This window comes from Sinohyriopsis cumingii, chromosome 15, assembly GCF_028554795.1.
Source record: "Sinohyriopsis cumingii isolate HCF-2022 chromosome 15, ASM2855479v2, whole genome shotgun sequence".
In the NCBI taxonomy this organism is placed as follows: domain Eukaryota; kingdom Metazoa; phylum Mollusca; class Bivalvia; order Unionida; family Unionidae; genus Sinohyriopsis; species Sinohyriopsis cumingii.
In genome coordinates, this window is record NC_142975.1 from 62,834,209 (window position 1) to 62,854,210 (window position 20,002).

The following is a 20,002-nucleotide window of genomic DNA, read 5'->3' on the forward strand; positions in this document are numbered from 1 at the left end:
AATATAAATAATTATTTAATTATAATCTAGCTTTGTCCCTCTCTTTGAAAATACAAACAATCAATGAAAACGTTATAATTGGCATGTGTGTGAACTAATACGCGAAGGGCGGCATGGAGCAACGTGCTATTATTTGTATTAAGGACGCCCATTAATGCGAATATGTTAATGAGGGCAATGGGATGAGCTGTGGACCTTAAATATACAAGATCTACGCATGAAAAAATGCAAACTGTTATGGAAACGAAATAACAAGAAGTAATACATAATTTGATATGGATAACGTGTAACAGTTCCAAAACCGTTCTGTGGCAGACATCGATACGGTACTGTGCAACACAGAGACATAATGGATACTGTACTAATTATGTGCGTAGTGACTGAGGAGCTCTCTAATTTATGACTTTCATTGAAATATATATATTCTGTCCTGGAAATATGGCAGTTGTTTACATCACTGGCGCAGTGATACTCTACCTGGAAATCTTCTAGTGGAATAGCTTGTGGATTGACGAATGATCAATCTTGTCGGGGTGTGCACGAGTTTTCGTTTACAATTAAAGTACAATGTTTGATTAAACTGGTGTGGATTGTGGGTGTTGGACAAGTATACAAGAAACGAGTCTGACATAACACATTAATGGGTTTTGCCGGTTTTGCGGTAGCCAGTTCGAAAGTTTGGAGTTTTCTAACCAGCGATGTGTATTGCCGTTGTGTCTAGAGCTCTACCAAATAGCTCTTTTTAGTGTGTTTGTGTTTCTCAAACTATTTCGTATGGTGTGTTATAAACGTGGGGGATACCCTATATATATATATATATATATATATATATATATATATATATATATATATATATATATATATATATATATAAGTTGTTGTGGTTGGATTTTATAACAACTCCGTCAGAACAGTAAAAGACAACAAAGCTTTATTGTTTTAAGAAGTAGTTCCGACCGAGTGGAAGCCTTGAACAGTCTTACGGACTGGGATAACCAGATTGAGATTAGAAAATTATGGTTTGATAACGAGCTAGGATTCTCTGACGCATGGGAAATAGTTGAACAGAAATACAAACATAATGTGGGAAAATTGATCGTAAATATCATCCTAGGTTGATATAAACATAGAGATGGTTAAATACGAAAACTGAAAATATATTTGTATTCTACTTCTTATTATCGATTGTCGATCATCGATCAAACAAGCACATACACGTTGAAAGCACTTCAGAGAAAACTGGTTTAGTAGTTTGAAATATTCCTTTGAGGTAGAAAATAAAATACGTTTAAACTGTGACAGGATACGAAACGTTGTTATTGAAAAAGTATAGTGGTACATAAAGGCCTAATGTCAGATATATTCGGAACCGAGAAGAATAACTTTTCCATCTTTCCGATTAGTATATCAACTGACCAGAACTGTATTATTACATCAACCCAAACAAGTTACGATAAATTACTGTTCTGGAGGAGTCGAAAGCATATATTCCTATAACTGGTTTGACCTTCATCCCAACACTGGCTTGTATCTAGCATTGGAAAATATTCTTTATCATGCTTGATATTTGCGAAACAAAAAAAAAAACAAATATGATCATCCGAATTCAGTCGGTTTAAACAGGGTGCAGAATAAAATGTTCTATATAAGCGACGCAAATATAATCTAACCTACATTCTCCTAGGCACATTGTCCGGTATAGAGTCGTAATATACTCATTTTGCAATAATGGGAAAACAAAGATGATCACCCTTTCTCAGTCAGTGTGGACCACAGTCTGGTTACAATGTTGCCATACGGAAGAACACTTCGATCGCTATATTTCGCAATAAATCACCAATGTTACAAGACATTGAAAAAACATCTATTAGAAATTTTCAATTTTACACATACGCTATGATCATAAAGAATTCCGTTTGATTTGGAGAGCTTCTGTAGAGTTCCATCCAGTTTAGTCCAGGACAATTTTCTCTTCCCATGAACCTCCAGTGTACCCCCGCTCTTCACTAAAATTGACTTTCCAATTCCAGGGAAATCACCACGCTTTCCTGTTCAAAATGAAAATAAAAACGTGTACATATTTCGATATGTACCACTTTTGCTACGTTATTCAACTTCTGTCTTCTTTTACGTCTCTATATGTGATTGTCCACGATCTGTCTTCTTTCCTATACATATGTCTCTCGTTTATTGTTTGTATCTATCATCCATACCTTTATTCAATCCACTTTTATAAATTCATCTCTTGTGATTGCACTATTTTCTGTTTATTCTCACTCTTCTTCGCTTCTGACATCACAAATGAATACTCTTTATTATGAAATGCAAACAATTATACATAAACGATGGTCATTTTCTTGCCATTACCTTATTTGTCATAAAGTGCCATTAATCTGGTAGTCGTAAAAGTAATATACTATAAGACTTTGACACTTAAACCCATTGTATACCTAATGAACTATGGACATTTTTAAAATTATTTTTGCGTCATAATTTGGATCACACTATCCTATTTTGTATATCTTATCAGTTTCTTTCTCGAACCGTTGTCATTTTCATCTCTTTTGGCGTCTAATGAAGTATGCGTTTTTAGACGAAATGTGCAGTTACGTCTTAGATATTAATAAGACGCACAACAATTAAATGAATCATTGGTGTGTGATGAAATATATTTCTTACCTGCAAGTGTTATATGAACGTTTCTTTGATGAAGACACAATTCACTTCCAATGATGACCTCTCCTGATATCTCTATAAAGTGTATTGTTAGCGTGATATCTACATTCGGACTGAACACCAGCTTCCCACTAGAGGTCACATTTATATATGTTAGATTCAGAGATAATTCATCTAGGAGTATGCCTGTGTCGATTGTCACATTGGCGCCCATATGTGGCTGAATAATAATAATAATAATAATAATAATGATAATAATATATCGCAAATCATATATATGCTATAGGAGAGAGTTGGATAACATCATTAGCAGAAGTTCACAATGCATAGATAATTGAAACAAAACTGGCAGTACGAATAGTGCATAAAGCATTGCCAGATGACTACATTAGTCACTAATGGACGAAATACAAACGATGCCCACTGGTCTATTGAATATCCCTATGCTCACGAAAGATATAAATGATTCGACCCGTTTTGTAAATATCTTTTGATCTCAACATTTATATAATATAATTTATTTTCTCACTTGTTAATAATGTACATTATGAAATAGTCACGATCTCGTCAGAAAAGACAATTCGCAGGAACATTGAAATATTTCAATATGGAGGTGTCACAATGTCAAGTGATTAAACGACATGTGTATTTTCTCATGCGGAGTAGCGCTGGTGCTCGCTAAGAATACAAAATGTCCATCTTGTTCCTCGTTAAGAATATGTCACTTGACTACTCCTAATAATAGCCTTGGGCAACACTTCCTGCTAACGTCTGGTATTAGTATAGAAGGAAAAGTCACCCTAATTATTACATATTTCTTTTAGAATAAAAACAAACATACAGTAGGGATATTTAATATGCATAATACAAAAATTTGTACAAAGATTTGTCATCAAGCTAAAGAAAATAGGACCCCGCTGTTCGACCGTTCCTATCGATTGAAGTCTTCCATTACAAATGTTGTACATTGAATACAACTGTAGTATAGTGTAAATAAATTGGAAAACTATGTAAATGTAAAAATTGATCTGAGCATTTGTCATAGCATTCTAGCTAACATTCTCATTTTAATGTTCCTTGCAGACTGACAGATCTTTTAATATAAATATATAAATTAGATTTTTTGTTGTTGTATTTATTCTGTTTTTAGGTTTGTTTCGGAAGTCCATTTGTATTCACAGATTATTAATTTTAAAAATGATTCAAACATACTTATTGTCGTTTGTGTTATTATTTTAAATATAATGTTATTTTAAATATAATTTAAGTCAACAAACAATTCGCTGAAAAAAGAATGGGCCGCCAGGTCAGAAAATGCACTTTCATCAGATCCTGAAGAAACTGTATGGTTAAATTGCAAATACATCTTTGGTACGTATATGCAAAAGAAAACATGAACTATGGATTTCATTGCAATAATAGTATGACCCAGAAATCTAGATACGAAGGCCGTTGATACTGATGTGTTGGGATTGATTACAAATTTGTATAAATTTGATTCTTGTAATTCTCACTCTCATTCATTCAAACACTTTAGTCAGGCGCATTTTTAATTTAGGACATGATTAGCCACGGAATTTCCAAATATTATGGACATTCCTTATAATTTATATTACGTTCGATTATACTAATTGTAATTATATTGTGATAGTTCTTATTGTTATTATAATAGTCTTCGTCATCAGCATCATCATCATTGCAATGATCGTCATCATCATCATCATGATCGTCTCTTACATAATCCTCCTGGTTAATTTGTACAAACTAATACCATGCATGGCTTGGTGTTGCTATGCTGTTTATTAATGGTTAACATGTGAAGCCCTTTGCGAGTAAAGGTTCAAGTTATGATCTTGTTATATTCTTTGTTTTCCCTTTTTCGTCAATTGTGTCACTTTTGCCATCATTTCTAGATGTAAGTCTCAAACATGTTTGCCACAAAATAAGTTGAATATGGCCTTAAATGCCTTCAGGTAGTTTACAAGCGCCTTCATTATAGATACGTAGGAAGTATCCGTCAGTAGCAAATAAAACTTGTAAGGTTCATGAAGAATAATGGTGATGAATACATAGTTGTGGTGGTGGCAATATATCTTCTCTTTGCACCCATGGCATTTTCTCTTCTACATATTTAAACTATGTAAACAAAATTCCAAAGATGTGGATTCTTAATATGCTTCTCCTACGTGATCGATTAGTACCGATTCTGTGATCGATTAGTACCGACTCTGTGATCGATTAGTACCGATTATGTGATACCACTCATGTTTGCTGCATACGTTACCGAAAAGGAACAATAATACTAGGCTCATCACCAACTAAATGCAACCATGTGAACGCAAAAATATATAGAATTTGTAGATAATCATCGGGAGAAAATGTTTTGATAAATGATTTTCTAATACAAACATACATTTTAATGTTTCAGATTTGTCTGACATAATGCAAATAAATCCCGATTAAAATATATGAAAAATATAAATAAATATCAAGCATATAAAATAAGAAAACGTTACCTTTCCTGAAGGCCACGTCGTCGGATCTGACCATAATTTAAGAGATGCATCTTCATGTGGACACGTTGCTACAGCGTCCGTTTGTTTATTTGTTACTAATAGAAGAAACAACGCCAATATCTGGAACATACCGAGACAAAATGCCATCGTCAGCGCTCGGCAATAATCATCTAGGTAGGGTTATGTTGACGCGTGTATTTATACGGAATTTTGCGATTGCTATTTGTACTGTTTGCCAAGTGTATGATGACATTTTGATCCTCTGTATGTCGTACATAACTAAAACCAAGATTGGCTACGGGTTATTTATTCAAATTCGATTAATTATACTTAACAACAAAGCGTTACGGGTTACATAATTTTGTCAAGTCACGGACGTACAACTAATATGTCTGGTTTACACTGTCTGATTCTTCATACATTTGACAGATAAATATTTTTCTTTCAAATAATCAAAAGTGATTTTATCAGTGCGTCTTATACCGATCAGGGTGTGTACCATATTGTATGGTTTTGTGACGCAATCGTTATGTACAACTGAATTTCAGCCATTCAACTGTCTTTATGACCATGTCGGATATTGAGTAAACACAATTGCTTAATTTCCTACATTGTATGAGGATTAAACTTAGCCCAAGTAACATGTAAATAGAGTCTTTTTAAATCGTCTTAATTCCCATGATTCATCAAATGTTTCACCAGGATATAACATTGCCTTGAATGTTGATCATTATTCATGTTAGCATCCTAAGTCCAGTACTCATTATATTTCAATATTAAATAAAACACAACTAATATACTGGATTATCCTTGTGGATAGGTGAGTTATATTTGACTTGTAATGTTCCGGATGCTAATATAAAACCGATAATCTCAAATAATATACAAATAGAATGGACAGAAACGTAAAGATTGCTGGACCTTGTCTGATACCAACATTACAGGTTAAATATTCTGGATCAATTCATGTACGTTGAAACCGGAACTGTTAGCAGCTTTCGAGTGATATTTTTGTTAGCTGTGAAATACGGTAACTTGCATGTAGCGACATAGATGATGTGACTGAATAAGTGCACGTGCTTGAAGTCTTATTTTATATCATTTAAGTAACAATCCAATCGAGACCACATGAGTTCCTGATTATGGTTTCGAATGATTTTGAGAGCTTCGGCTTCAGAAATACGACATTCAAAAATAGTATCTGGGGCTTTAATTACGTAATCAAAATTTAATTATAAGTTCGTATGATAACAGCAGGTATCTGAAGCGTTTATACTAATTAATACATGACATCGTGCCGCTACTGCGAACCTTGCAGGCACGTGATTCTTTACAAAGCCGTGAATCACTTGACCTTGATTCAATTCATTCATATTTTATTTCAATTGTTAAAGCTAAGTTAAAAGTCCAAATCACACGCACATATTGTCTTTTAAGGTCTATAATTGTCATGTTTATGTGCATCTTCATTTGCTAACTAGTTCTATTTATTTTGTAATCGTAATTTTAAGAAATCGGATTTTCTTTTGTATTTGCTATATATATATATATATATATATATATATATATATATATATATATATATATATATATATATATATATATATATATATCCGAGTTGAATATTTAATATATCAGTGGCAGAAAACGGATACCATGTTTATCACTACATTGGCTAGCGATATCACATTTAGAGCTGCGGTATAACCATTTAGGAAATAGTCCCTTATTTCGTTTTACAAAGAGCAATAGCTCCATATATGTTCTGATTATTGCTACCTGAAACGTGCATTTCCATATTTAAGACTATGCAATATAGTTTCGTCTGACGCTCTGTCTTTCTACTCTTCCATTCCTTTATGTCCCTAGAGATCACTATTCACAGATCTTAAAATGTGTCAACTGTAGCCTTCTGTTCTACACGTAGCAGTGAGCTTCCATCAGGAAATGCCTAAGATCAAACTCATACCAGCAAAATGTAGACCTCAAATATTACTTTTCATAATTATCTTCTATACATGACTCACTGGAGGTGTTAGTGACTGAACCTATTTGACCCATTCCTATTCATCAGGCATAGAATATATATGTAATACATTTCGATAATAGGTACACAGTTTTATAGGAAGAATAGTCGTGATTAGGAATAATAATAAATTGTTTTAAAAGACCTTTTTAACTAGAACAACAATCGAGTTACAAAACAATCGTTAAAGGACATTGATTAGTGTTGAGTAACAATCCGACATTAGGTAACAATCCATTATTAGATATTAATTATACAATTGAACTAGACTACAAGCTTGCTGAGGCTAAAGAAAATGAGAGGACTGTAGAATAGTTTCTCAAGCCTGGATTTGATTCAGAGCCCTCCATTATGAGAAGCAGGTCGAGCTGACAAATTATATTAGTATACCTGTTTTGTTATATAAACTTTGAGAACGGAGTGACCTACTTTGATTCTCCAAGGTATGTATGTTACTTGGTGATATAACCTAGAGGCAACGGCGACGAGACTAGTGATATGATCAGCCCAACGGGTTAAATGTATTCTGGTTCACACCTGGATCATATTCTACTCAAGTCAAAATATGTTCCACAACATGGTCCACACAGAAAAAATATTTGTCTCAGATGTTTTAGTTTAGTGGCAAATATAAACATATATACACATTCCTTTGAGACAAACTAGGCGCGGGGTGTGATGGCTCTGATCTGTAAAGGCGGGCTCCTTAGCTCGGCTACTCGGGAATCCATTTAAGGACATGTGTACGTATGTGACATACATGCGTGTATATATATGCATGTATGAATCTACATGGGATTGATTCGTTGAAAACGTACTTATTTATCTTTAATATCGATTAAATCACTTGATGTGTTTTACTGTGTGTATTTAAGCGTGTCATAATACGTTTATGTAACAAACGTAATAGCTGATGTTCAATTTGCTAAATGCAATAAGGTTCGTCATTATTGTCATTGCCGTTTACACAGTCTGTATGTTTTCATGAGACACGTCATCCGTTTAGCATATAAAGGAACTAGATAAGCAGAGGATTTAGTTTTAGCATATTGCAAGAAAGACAAACAGTACCAACGAGAGATATTGTAAATATATATACACTGGCTATATTTAGGTTGATTTAGGCTATCCGTCTACAAAAACGAAACACACTAGCGAGTGAAACTTTGCAAAATTTCCTATTAGTATCCGTCACCATTTACAAATGAATATATACTGTCCGTATTTGATTTGTCTGACAATTAATTGGTGCATCCTTTAAGCAACAAACGATGCGTTAACCGATGTAATAATATAATCCATATAATTACATATTCTGAATAAGCCAAAAGACACGTACATTATATTACGCCCCTCACCCCCCTCGGGCCTCGTTGTTTAAGATTCTGCAAGTTTTTGCACCTGAGTAAATCTTATTGCAATTTAAGAACAAATATTGCAGATAAATCTGGGTTTCTTCTTTCTGTTCGTGTTTGAGTCTTAGTGGTATTATTTGCTTTGAATGTTTTATACACATGTTTCATTTGTCCAAAGTCGCATGTAGCTTGTCGGTTTTAATAAATTCGTGATTTCTCTCAGAAGCACACTATTGTCACAGTTGAGCTGAAATTGTATATATATATATATATATATATATATATATATATATATATATATATATATATATATATATATATATATCCTTGTCAAATTGACAATCTAACACTGCTCTCTAGAAATGTATGTGACATGCACTCTAAAGTAGGATAGAAAATATATTTATTTCTCCAAACATTAGCATTAGCATTAAGGTCTATGGAAAAACAACTATATATATATATATATATATATATATATATATATATATATATATATGATAGAAAGTGGCCGTGCTATTGTAGTAAGCAGTAACATAAACGATGCTACGGTATCGGTGTCTGAATTGAAAACAGAGAAGCTATCCGATTGACGGCTCTCTTTCTGTTGATTGGTTGTTTTGAAAAGTGAGTTAGACTCGGTCAAAATATCAATTTGATAATGAAATCAAAAGTGTCGTTGACATATGAAGGTAGTGATTGCATCAGTGGTTGTAATATATGATAAATATATTGCGATATATTATTTGTGATTAAGTTACATGTATAAATAAGGGGTCTACCTCGATTTCCCTTTGTACTCTAGGGAAATAAATTATTTTTTAAATTTTACAAAGGTTGTTGTTTCTCACTCTTTTCTGTTACTTATGTTAAGAGCATAGACTCGTAGCACTTTGAATATGTCTTTCTGCTGCAGTGGTACAACGTGACATCTAGATTGTGTTCTATTTTGAAGGCATCCCCATTTTCTCTATTTCCAGCCTATGACGTTTCTTCCACATTTCTATGTCTAATTAATTCATCACAAAATTATCCTTTCATGTTATTTTACATTTCAGGATGTAAATTAACGGATACAACCGATTCCTGAGCCAGATACGACTCATCAGATTGACTGGAGCTGCCATGTAATAAAGTGGCTGTCACCAGGTACACGCTCACACGCACGTGCATGCAACGTTTTATTTTATAACAGGCGTTTGTGAGTACTTCACCCAAATGTAGAAACAGTGCTTTAGACTTCACACTTAAAGAACACTAACCTTAGCCTGCATAAGATCCTCTGAATATAGTTTATAATAATCATCTTTCATTTATATTTGATAATCATAATCACCTTGTGCCATTTATGGTTATTCAAATTGATTTTGTTATGATTTTATGTATGGGTATATACTATATAAGTGGATAAAACACAACTAAAAAATGCCATTTTGGGATTATGATATGATGCGCTTCTAACATGCGCTTCTAACATGGCAACGTTAGAAAATGGAGAGCTTAACATAAATTGAACATATATCAAACGGAACATACATGGAGATATGGCAAATGGACTATACGTCGGTAATTGCTGGGAAACAAAATTAAGGAAGCTATGCGATCATTTCCAAATCATTCTAATATGCTGTAAGTTACACTATGTCATCAAAAACTAGCCGATTCCCTTAGATCAACAGTTCACACATCGTACAGAATGGTCTGAACGATTATGCATGTTATGAAATAGAATTAGATACGGCACTGGGTCTTTGGCGTTCAAAATGAGAAGAAATTGCTTAGCGTTGGAGGGTAGATGAAGGACATAAAACAATTCGAAACGACAACAAAATGCAGATTGAAATTGTAAATGGCAGAGCCTTTGCAAAGCATAACACGGAATATTGCTTAATACATACGGAACACAGGTTACATTGTTTGATACACAGTTGTGCCTTTAAGCAAATGATGCTCCAATAGTTTTTATTACAGATGTAGCTGCTTACTATGAAACAAAGCCTTTGAGAGAAAACAAAGCACTATAGCAACAGTCATACAGGTCATGTATGCACATGTGCTCACCCTAGATTAAATATAATTTTTTTTTCTTGTTCTTCTTAATAGAGTACTAATTGTGATTAAGCAAAGTATATATTCAATCATGATTATTGAATGCTCTGCTCATTAATCGTCAACGTGAAACTTCCAGATGAAAATTGGACATCGCTATGGACCTTTACAATGATGGCCAAGTAAAAACAAATGTCAGCAAAAGAGCTCTTCAAGTTACTATATATCGTATTATTAATTTGTTTATCAACATGCGTAGCTTTCATTGTGACATTACGGCGCGCCATAATCAATCAAGATCGTGCCGGCTCGCACCTTTAAACTCATCTCGTCTACAAATCTCGACGAGTTTAACATTGATCTTGCCTTGTGTAATCATCGGGGACCCGTGATTAATGAAATTCCTAAACATATGACTCTACGAGGACCTAAATAAGGTTCATAATGAACACTTAATGTACGAGGATTCAAATTCTAAAAGTAAGACCCATTACTTAAAGAGTTGTTGTTGAACCTCTACGTAACCTGAATGAATCTTACTATAGATGTTGGTATTTAAAAGGTCTCTTGAATGATTAGGTTTAATATCTTAAAGTACTCAACCTTTCAGATGCGCTTCTCTCTCTCATTATCAATAATGTTTAATGTGCCCACTTGGAATCATGATACCAATGTTTGACCGAGTAAATATTTATGTTGCTCATGATCTGGAAAATCAAAAAATGGGAAAAGAATGCTTGGTGATATGATTTATTTGCTGAAAGGTTACGTTTTACGGATGTTTAACCATCTCTGATAACAATGAATACTTGGTATTGTGTTTATGTTTAAATGTACTTTTTTATTGACGTTTAGTAACAACGATTTCAAAATTATATTCTTGTTCGGTGAAAATATATAATTACATTATTGAAACGGAAAGACAATTGATCTTAATAAAGTACAAAAGTACTTAGAATTTAGTATTGTAAATGTATTCAGATCATCCTTTAATCTGGCTTTGATTTAAGGTGAGAGCGTGATAATATATTGCAAAGTTCAGCTCATAAAAAAATCTATTTTGCTACGTAGTGTTCAGTTACACTGGAAGGAGAATGCTAAGGCTCTCAAAATGTATAATATTTGTATCATGCTCCGGAAAAGCATGGAAACAATCAGTTAAGATAAATTATGTTTCAGAGATGAATAAAGAGTCTATATTGCAACTGCTAATAATGGCATTTGTGGCAAACAATATTCACGACACTGTAATTCTAGTAGTGACTAATTGTGAAAGTAACTAGTTTTGCACCAGACCTGTTCAAAACGGAATGTATGAACGTTATCTTTTACATTCTTGCCCTCTGTCCAACAGCAGAATGACTTTCAAGAAAACATTGTTGCGTAAAAATAGTAACTTGATGGCAATGGACGCCAAGGATAATTATACGGGTATCAAGGTTGAATGTTTGTTCTTTCGAATTGATGTTTGTCAAAATTTTGATTTTGTCAACATAAGAAAGAAATTATCCTAACGAAATGACATCCAGTGGCAGAAAGTTTGAAATTTGTTTGCAAATAACTGAGCACTTTAACATCTCTGTGATAATTCATTTTCAGAGAAAATACACATTTTAGTAATGCTTTATAAAAAAAGGACAAATGGTAACAGAACTATCTGCACTGAAAATAATGTCATTACTGATCTAAGTAACCGAAAACATGAAAATCGCTGTGATGATTTATTTCAGAGCAAAATGCAAGTTTTAATAATGTTTTATAACAAGGACATATAGTAATATGGGCTCCCTGCACTGTCATTATTGATTATAAAGTAGAATTAAAGAAGCAGCATTTGATGCACTTTGAGTTTCATTTTCTCTGATGAATACTGAAGTGTCTGTAAAATAACGCATTCAAGCGCTCAGTCAAAGTGATGGTTATATCCAATAACTGGGGGGAAAGTTTGTTCATTTTAATCCAGTAGATTTCATGATTGTATGATCTAGGTAAAGTGATCTTTGGGGTTTTTCCATTTGATTGAATAAACCTAAGATTTGTCAAATGTTCCGTTTATTTCATCTCTTTACACTTTTACACACTTTCTTATATTATTTATCAGTCTTGAATGAATTTTATTCTGTGATTTTCACACAGAACGCTTGAATATCTATAGCGCACAATTCACCTGTATGAAGTACAGGAATGCTCGTATTCGTTTCTCAACCAGTTGTAACAGAAAACGCAAATTAGCCATTTCCATCATTCTATCCATGTAAATTCACAGTTAACTTGTTTCATTTTCTTGCTATTCTTGTTTATCAAGTTGAATAACTTTGAGTCATAGTCCAAATCGTTCCTCTTGCAAATGATAACAAACGTTATATGACTGAAACAATTATTTATCTTCACACATTTTAGATGTTCTTTTCCTTCTGATATTTCTTCATTTATGTAAATCATCAGAGATTTCAAGAATTCTTTCTCAAAGTCATTTCATGCTATTTGTCTCAAATTTATATTCAGTTCGTTATAAGATTTAAGGCCCCTATTCGTTTTTCATAAATTGTACCATTCTTCCAATTTAACAAATGTGTAAGATAGAAAGGAAATGGTTTTTAAAAAATAAGCGATCGTTCGTTATCCTTTCTTTGAATTAATTACGTTATTAGGTTTAAACAAAGGACAGTATGTCCGAGGACGAAATCATATACTGTATCGAATCGATAAACTGCAATTGTCCTATCCGAAACGTCTTGTATTTTCCCCCCACATTGTTGGAAAAACGCTTGTTGGCGAGTGTGATGACGTGGCTACTAATAACATTATTACGTAGCTATTATACACACGTAACCTGTGAAGCACTACGGGGATTAGTGTTTTGTTGGATGAAATTATTAATTGCAACTTGCATGCATCGTGTGTAGTACCTCTGTGTGTACTAGAGGCGTGACAATGTTCGCGGAGTTTGAAACCTGGAGTTTCGGTTCGATAATTGAACAGGCTCTGCTCTTTATTGTTGGAAAGACGTTGCCCTTCAGTGACATATTTTCACAAATCCAGCAATGAATGGCTGAGGATAACTCAGAAAGGTTATTACCAGTCCTAATTATATCTGCTGGTTAACAGAACTGCAACCGAATCCATTTTATCGTAACTTCGATCGATCTGAGAAACATATCAACTGCTGGGAACGATGCAAATCTGGCTGGTTTGTTTATTCATAACATCGAACTATTACATAACATAACCCGCATGTGATTTGTTCAGCGATTTGCACAGTTCGATCGATGCATTCGTGTCTGTCTAAGCAGAGCTGGACGTATTTGCCACCGAAACATCCAGACATTCAAACTCTGTGTAGATCATATACGGGGCTTTCACCTTTATTTGTACTACAGTGAGTTAGGCAAAGTTTCCACCTGGCGCTGACATTATTGTGAGCTTCGGATTTTCACAGATACCACTGCATTAAAAGCTATAACTGGTGAGCAACACTTGAGTCTTAAATATAATCATGCAATGTTTGCATGGATACTTTTAGGGATGTTTTTACGATGTCGGTTAAGTTACTGTGCAAGATTCATTATCCATGCATAACGCAATACCAATTCCGATAATTTCATTGCACTCAGCAACATAAAAACCCAATCTGCAAGCGGGTACAATCCATTATCACAAGTGAACGCATTAACAACTGTACCCGTGTTGAAGTGTTTCACATTTCTTCAGTAAAACTATATTTAGTTGTTGCACCATTGGTTCCTTCGTAATTGCTGCTGTTGTTGTTGATGGTGATGCTGCAGTGGCAACCGGTTGTGGTGATGGATTCAGTACAAATATGTGTCTCAATAATTCAAGCATGTCAGCCTTTCCCATACCACGATGTCTCCTTTTACCGTCCTGCCACTCCTGCCCTTTTAGCTGTGACTCAGTATGAATGCTTCATTTAAGGGCAGAGTAGAGCGCTTCTGGAGTTGGGAAAGTCTGTCGATGACTTCTTTTATTTTTTTGCATTTTATCAGGATCAGAAATTGTAATCACTTCAAGTCTGGTTATTATTTCATTTATTTATATTTAATTTATTTGTGTCGTATATGTCTATGCGTTTACAGCCACAGTTGTTTGTGGCACTTATTTCTGCGCGCTAATAGTGTTCACTAGCAGGTCATTAACGAGCAAAGTTGATTATATATTTTATTCCGATGCCGCACTTAAACCATCATTTAACACGTACGTATATGATTTACAGTACTCACATTGTCATTTTCCGTCACAGTGTTCGTATTTTCCAAGGCAGACCTTTTTTACATTGCTGCGTATACATACAACGGTCGCGTATGGGCTAAGTATGTCACTGGAGCAGAGGCGAAGACGGGTGGCAGGGACCCAAAGGTTACAAAAACCGAATACTTTGATAATACTACCTCTGGATGATATTTATCAGATATTAATTATGATTCCACGAATACATGCCAGTTAACATGTATGCAATTTTTCCGATTTAATTTGCTCTTTATTGGCTTTTCTGCTTATTAAGAAAACAAAAAAGGAAGACTTATTTGTTCATTGCAATGAACGAGGTTATAGCGGATGAGATTGACTAAAGCAGAGACCAATCAGAAAAAAAAAAGAAGCGGAAAACGCAGTCAGTTAGCAGATTTAGGGTTTCTGTATATATATATATATAAGTTATAAAATAAACAACACCAACACGTAGAATGTATGACCGGTTTCGCTTTAATGCTTCATCAGACTGAATTCAAAATCATTGCTTACGTCATTAAATATGTTGTTTCTAAGTGATCAATGAAATAAACAATGACATAAACAAGATGACGTCATAGCTTACATTTTTAACGAATAATTTACATGGAGATGTGCATATATATACAACAAAGATTAATGATATCTTAATACATAAAAATATATAAAACTGGATCTTAAAGATACATATATCTCTACCGATAACTATATATAAAATTTATTAATAAATAGAGATAAACAGTTAGTTATATTTGTATTATGTATACTATTTAGAGGTATAGAAAATATATATACACATATATAAAAGAGAAAACAAAAAAATTATAAAGATAAATATACAGAATATATATATATATATACTAATATAATCTTTACAACTGTTAAAGAAGTTATCAGAACTCAGTTTATATAATAAAAAATATGGTGTGCATAACGCTTACTATCAAGTATTTTATAAATAATTAATGATATTATATAGAAAATTATTAAAAATTCATTTTTCACTTTTAAAGAATTAGTAAACTTATTTTTATGTTATTAGATTATACTTTTACCAATTAAGATTTTTGCAAAGTAAAATAATATGAAATATTAATATCTAATTGTAAACAGGGGATATAATTCAAAAAAATTACTAAATGTCATATAGTATTTTTGAATTTAGACCTTTTGGATATACCGTATTAAGACGGTGAATCCAATAGGTTTCCTTTAGTAGACGTTCCATTTCAGAATCAGCTTTAACAATAGGTTGGAAGGAGAAATCTTGCAATGCATGGGAATTTTTGTTAAAATGTGCGGCAACATGAGATGAAAATGATTGATCAATATAATTTTTTATATCTGATCTACGTTGGTTCATACATTTAGATATTTGTTGACTGGTTTGTCCAACATATTGGATGCCACATTTTTTGCATGTTATCAAATAAATAACATTTGATGTTGCACAATTAATATCACAACGCATATTAAAAGTTTCTTTCGTATTATTACTATTGAAAGAAGTATTTTCATTAATAAATGAACAGTGTGAACATCTAGGTCTATTACATTTAGTTGATGATCCTATTTTATATGATGGTTTTTCTAATTTGGAATTAGTTAGGAAATCTTTATGATTCGTGTAGCGATTTAACACTTGCTTTACATGATAAGTTTAATAAATCCCAATACTTATTGATAATCTTTCCTATATTAGGCAAACTTGGATTATATTCAATAACAAAAGGAATGATATCTTCATTTCTACTTTTGATTTTATATTGTAAAGATTCAAGCTGTGTAAGAGAAGATACTTTTTGGAAAGCAGTATTAATGATGTCAATAGGGTAATTTCTATTTAAAAAATGCTGACCTAGCTCTGTCAAAGATGATTTAAAAACAGCATCATCCGAAATAATTATTCTGTGTCTTTTTGCTTGACTATATGGTATCTCATTTTTACATGATTTAGGATGGCATGAAGAATATTCAACATATTGATGAATATTCGTGTTTTTAACATGAACCATGGTAGTAATGTCATTATTTTCATTTTTCACGACATCAACGTCCAAAAATGAGACTTTAGTTTTAGAGACATTGAATGTAAATTTTATTGTTGGACGTAATTTGTTTAAATTGTCTATAAAGTAATAAAGGTCTTCTAATGAATAACTCCAAATCATAAAGATATCGTCTAAAAACCTTAACCATACATCCGGTTTTAAGAGGCATTTATTTAGAAAATCATTTTCTAATTTTCCCATAAATAAAGATACATAAGCAGGTGCCATAGGACTACCCATTGCTGTTCCCATTTTTTGGAGATAGTTTGTATTACCAAATTGAAAAAAGTTATTTTCGAGCACAAGTTTTATCAAATCACAAATATGTTCTTTTGATAGTTTATATGTATATTCGTTATCTTCAAGATAATATTTACACGCTTCGATACCATCATTGTGTGGTATATTCGTGTAGAGTGAAACAACATCAAGTGTAACAAGGAATGAATTTTCAGTTAGTTTCGGTAAAGATTTCAATTTGGTAATGAAATCAAAAGTATATTTGACGTATGAAGGTAGTGATTTCATTAGTGGTTGTAAAATGTGATCAATATACTGCAATATAGTATTTGTAACTGAGTTGTATGTAGAAATAATGGGTCTACCTGGATATCCTAAAGGTAGTGACTTATCAACCGTTTTGTGTATTTTTGGTAAAATATAAAACTGAGGTATGCGTATTTTATTTGGGAAGATATCTAGTTCATCATATATGGAACAATTGTGTTCAGAGATGTGATTAATACATTGGCTTATTTTTTTCTTTCGTTTCTTCAGAAGGATTATAGGAATGTATTGTGTAATATTCTTCATCATTTAATTGTCTTTCTACTTCTTTAATATAATCCTCCTTATTCATTATTACTATGGTGCTAGACTTATCCGCTTTTTTAATAATAATACTTTCATCTTGCGATAAGCTACGTAAAGAATTTAGTTCTTCTTTAGATATGTTTGTAAAATGTTTTCTTTTAGGACTGCTATTTAAAATTTCTTGTTTAGTTGCTTCAATACAAAAATCGAGATAAATATCTCGTCCACTAGAAGGTGTAAATGTTGATTCTTTTTTATTGTAAAAGGGCTTATTTTGTAGATGGAAACTATTTTCATATTGTGAAGATGTACATGATTGTGAGAAATTTTTTTTTAATTTTAACGATCTTGTGTATTTGAATTATGTCCCCTGTTTACAATTAGACATGAATATTTCATATTGTTTTACTTTGCAGAAAATCTTAATTGGTAAAAGTAAAATCTAATAACATAAAAATAAGTTTACTAATTTTTTAAAAGTGAAAAATGAATTTGTAATTAATTTTCAATATAATATGATTAATTATTTATAAAATACTTGATAGTAAGCGTTATGCACACCATATTTGTTATTATATAAATTGAGTTCTGATAACTTCTTTTAACAGTTGTAAGATTATATTAGTATATATATATATATTCTGTATATTTATCTTTATAATTTTTTTAAAATTTTATTAATTTTTTTTGTTCTCCATTCTATATATTTATTTTCTATACCTCTAAATAGCGTGCATTATACATAATACAAACATAACTAAAACTGTTCATTACTTATTTTCATGGATTCCCTCCCCCACTGTATCTAGCTACGATAATCCAGGAGAGAGAGACTATTTGGACATTTTTATAATTAACAATTGAAAATCGATTTTTGGAAATTATAATAGGTTTAAAAAACAACAACAAAGTATGTGCGCCTCGTTTCTGACAAATTTAACATGTCCACTGGCTACTGCAAATATGTGTCATTGATATTATGAACACTGTAGATAGATCCCAAGGAAAACGTGACCATACTATTACAACTAACCAGATTACAGTAGGTTACTTGGTACAAGTTCAATTTGAATGTTTTTGTCCAGCGCAATATGTTTTTTTCTCTCAATCCAGGTTTGTGCTTATTTTGTCATTTACGCATGAGAGGGGAATGAAAAAAAGAGGATTCCGATGAAATTGTGTACCACTTTAATTTCATTTACAAAACAGAGACCAATTTTACTTTTTATCGCTAATTTCATGTCATGTATGATAAATGAGTGAGTAGAAATTAATCATTGATTTATAGACCTGCGGTTGAAAGAATCTTTATATATTCGTATTATTGCGTCATGGGCGGATCACAATTTTTGGTATATCAAATTTGCTTTATGCAAACACTTTAAATATTATATATATATGTATGCACACACATATATATATATATATATACATATACATATATATACAATTACATATATACATATATATACACATACACATATATATACATATACACATACATATGCACACACACATAGACACATATCTATACATACATAGACACACAGACACACACAGAGACACACACACACACATATATATATAATGAGGACTTGGTATTGCGCCTAATCTTTAGAAGCTCTAAACGCTTTACAACATTAGACAACACGTATAAGATAAAAAAATATAAGGATATGATTACAAAAACAAACACCATGAAATTAGAAAACAAAAAACATGCTGAGAATATTTAAGGTAGGAAACATTAGGTCTTTAAGTCTTTTTCTTGCAGTCCAGATAAGTGAGTTTTGAGTGCACTCTTGAATGTGATCACTGTGTCTTTGCGTCTATGTTCAGTGGGCAATTCATTCCACGTTGCTGTGCCCTGGTATGCAGAAGAACGCGGACCATACGACTATTTTCATAGTGGGAATAAAGAGTATACGATTGTCAAAAGAGGAGCGTAAGTATCTTGCTAGTGTGTACACATGGGTGAGAGCGGATATGTATGTTGGACTATAGTCCGACAGTGAAATATAGCACAGAGAACAAAGTTTGTGTTTGATTCTGGATCGAATGGATAGTCAGTGTAGGGTACAGAGCAGCGGTGAGGTGTGCTCTGATCGTGGTACTCAAAGTATGTTTTGAACTTGTTGAGATTTATGGAGCAGATATTGAGATGAACCAGACATAACTGAGTTACAATAGTCCAGTCTTGAAAGTAATAATGAACACAGGTGTTTTAGTGGCATCAACTGAAAGATATTTGCGAATGGAGCTGATGCATCT

The 20,002-nt window shown here is 32.6% G+C and overlaps 1 pseudogene; it reads right to left on the bottom strand.

The window, feature by feature from the left end:
- LOC149781939 (cell surface hyaluronidase-like) overlaps positions 1-9,886 on the bottom strand; it is a 32,600-nt pseudogene extending 22,714 nt beyond the window's left edge.
- Between the last annotated feature and the right edge of the window lie 10,116 nt (positions 9,887-20,002).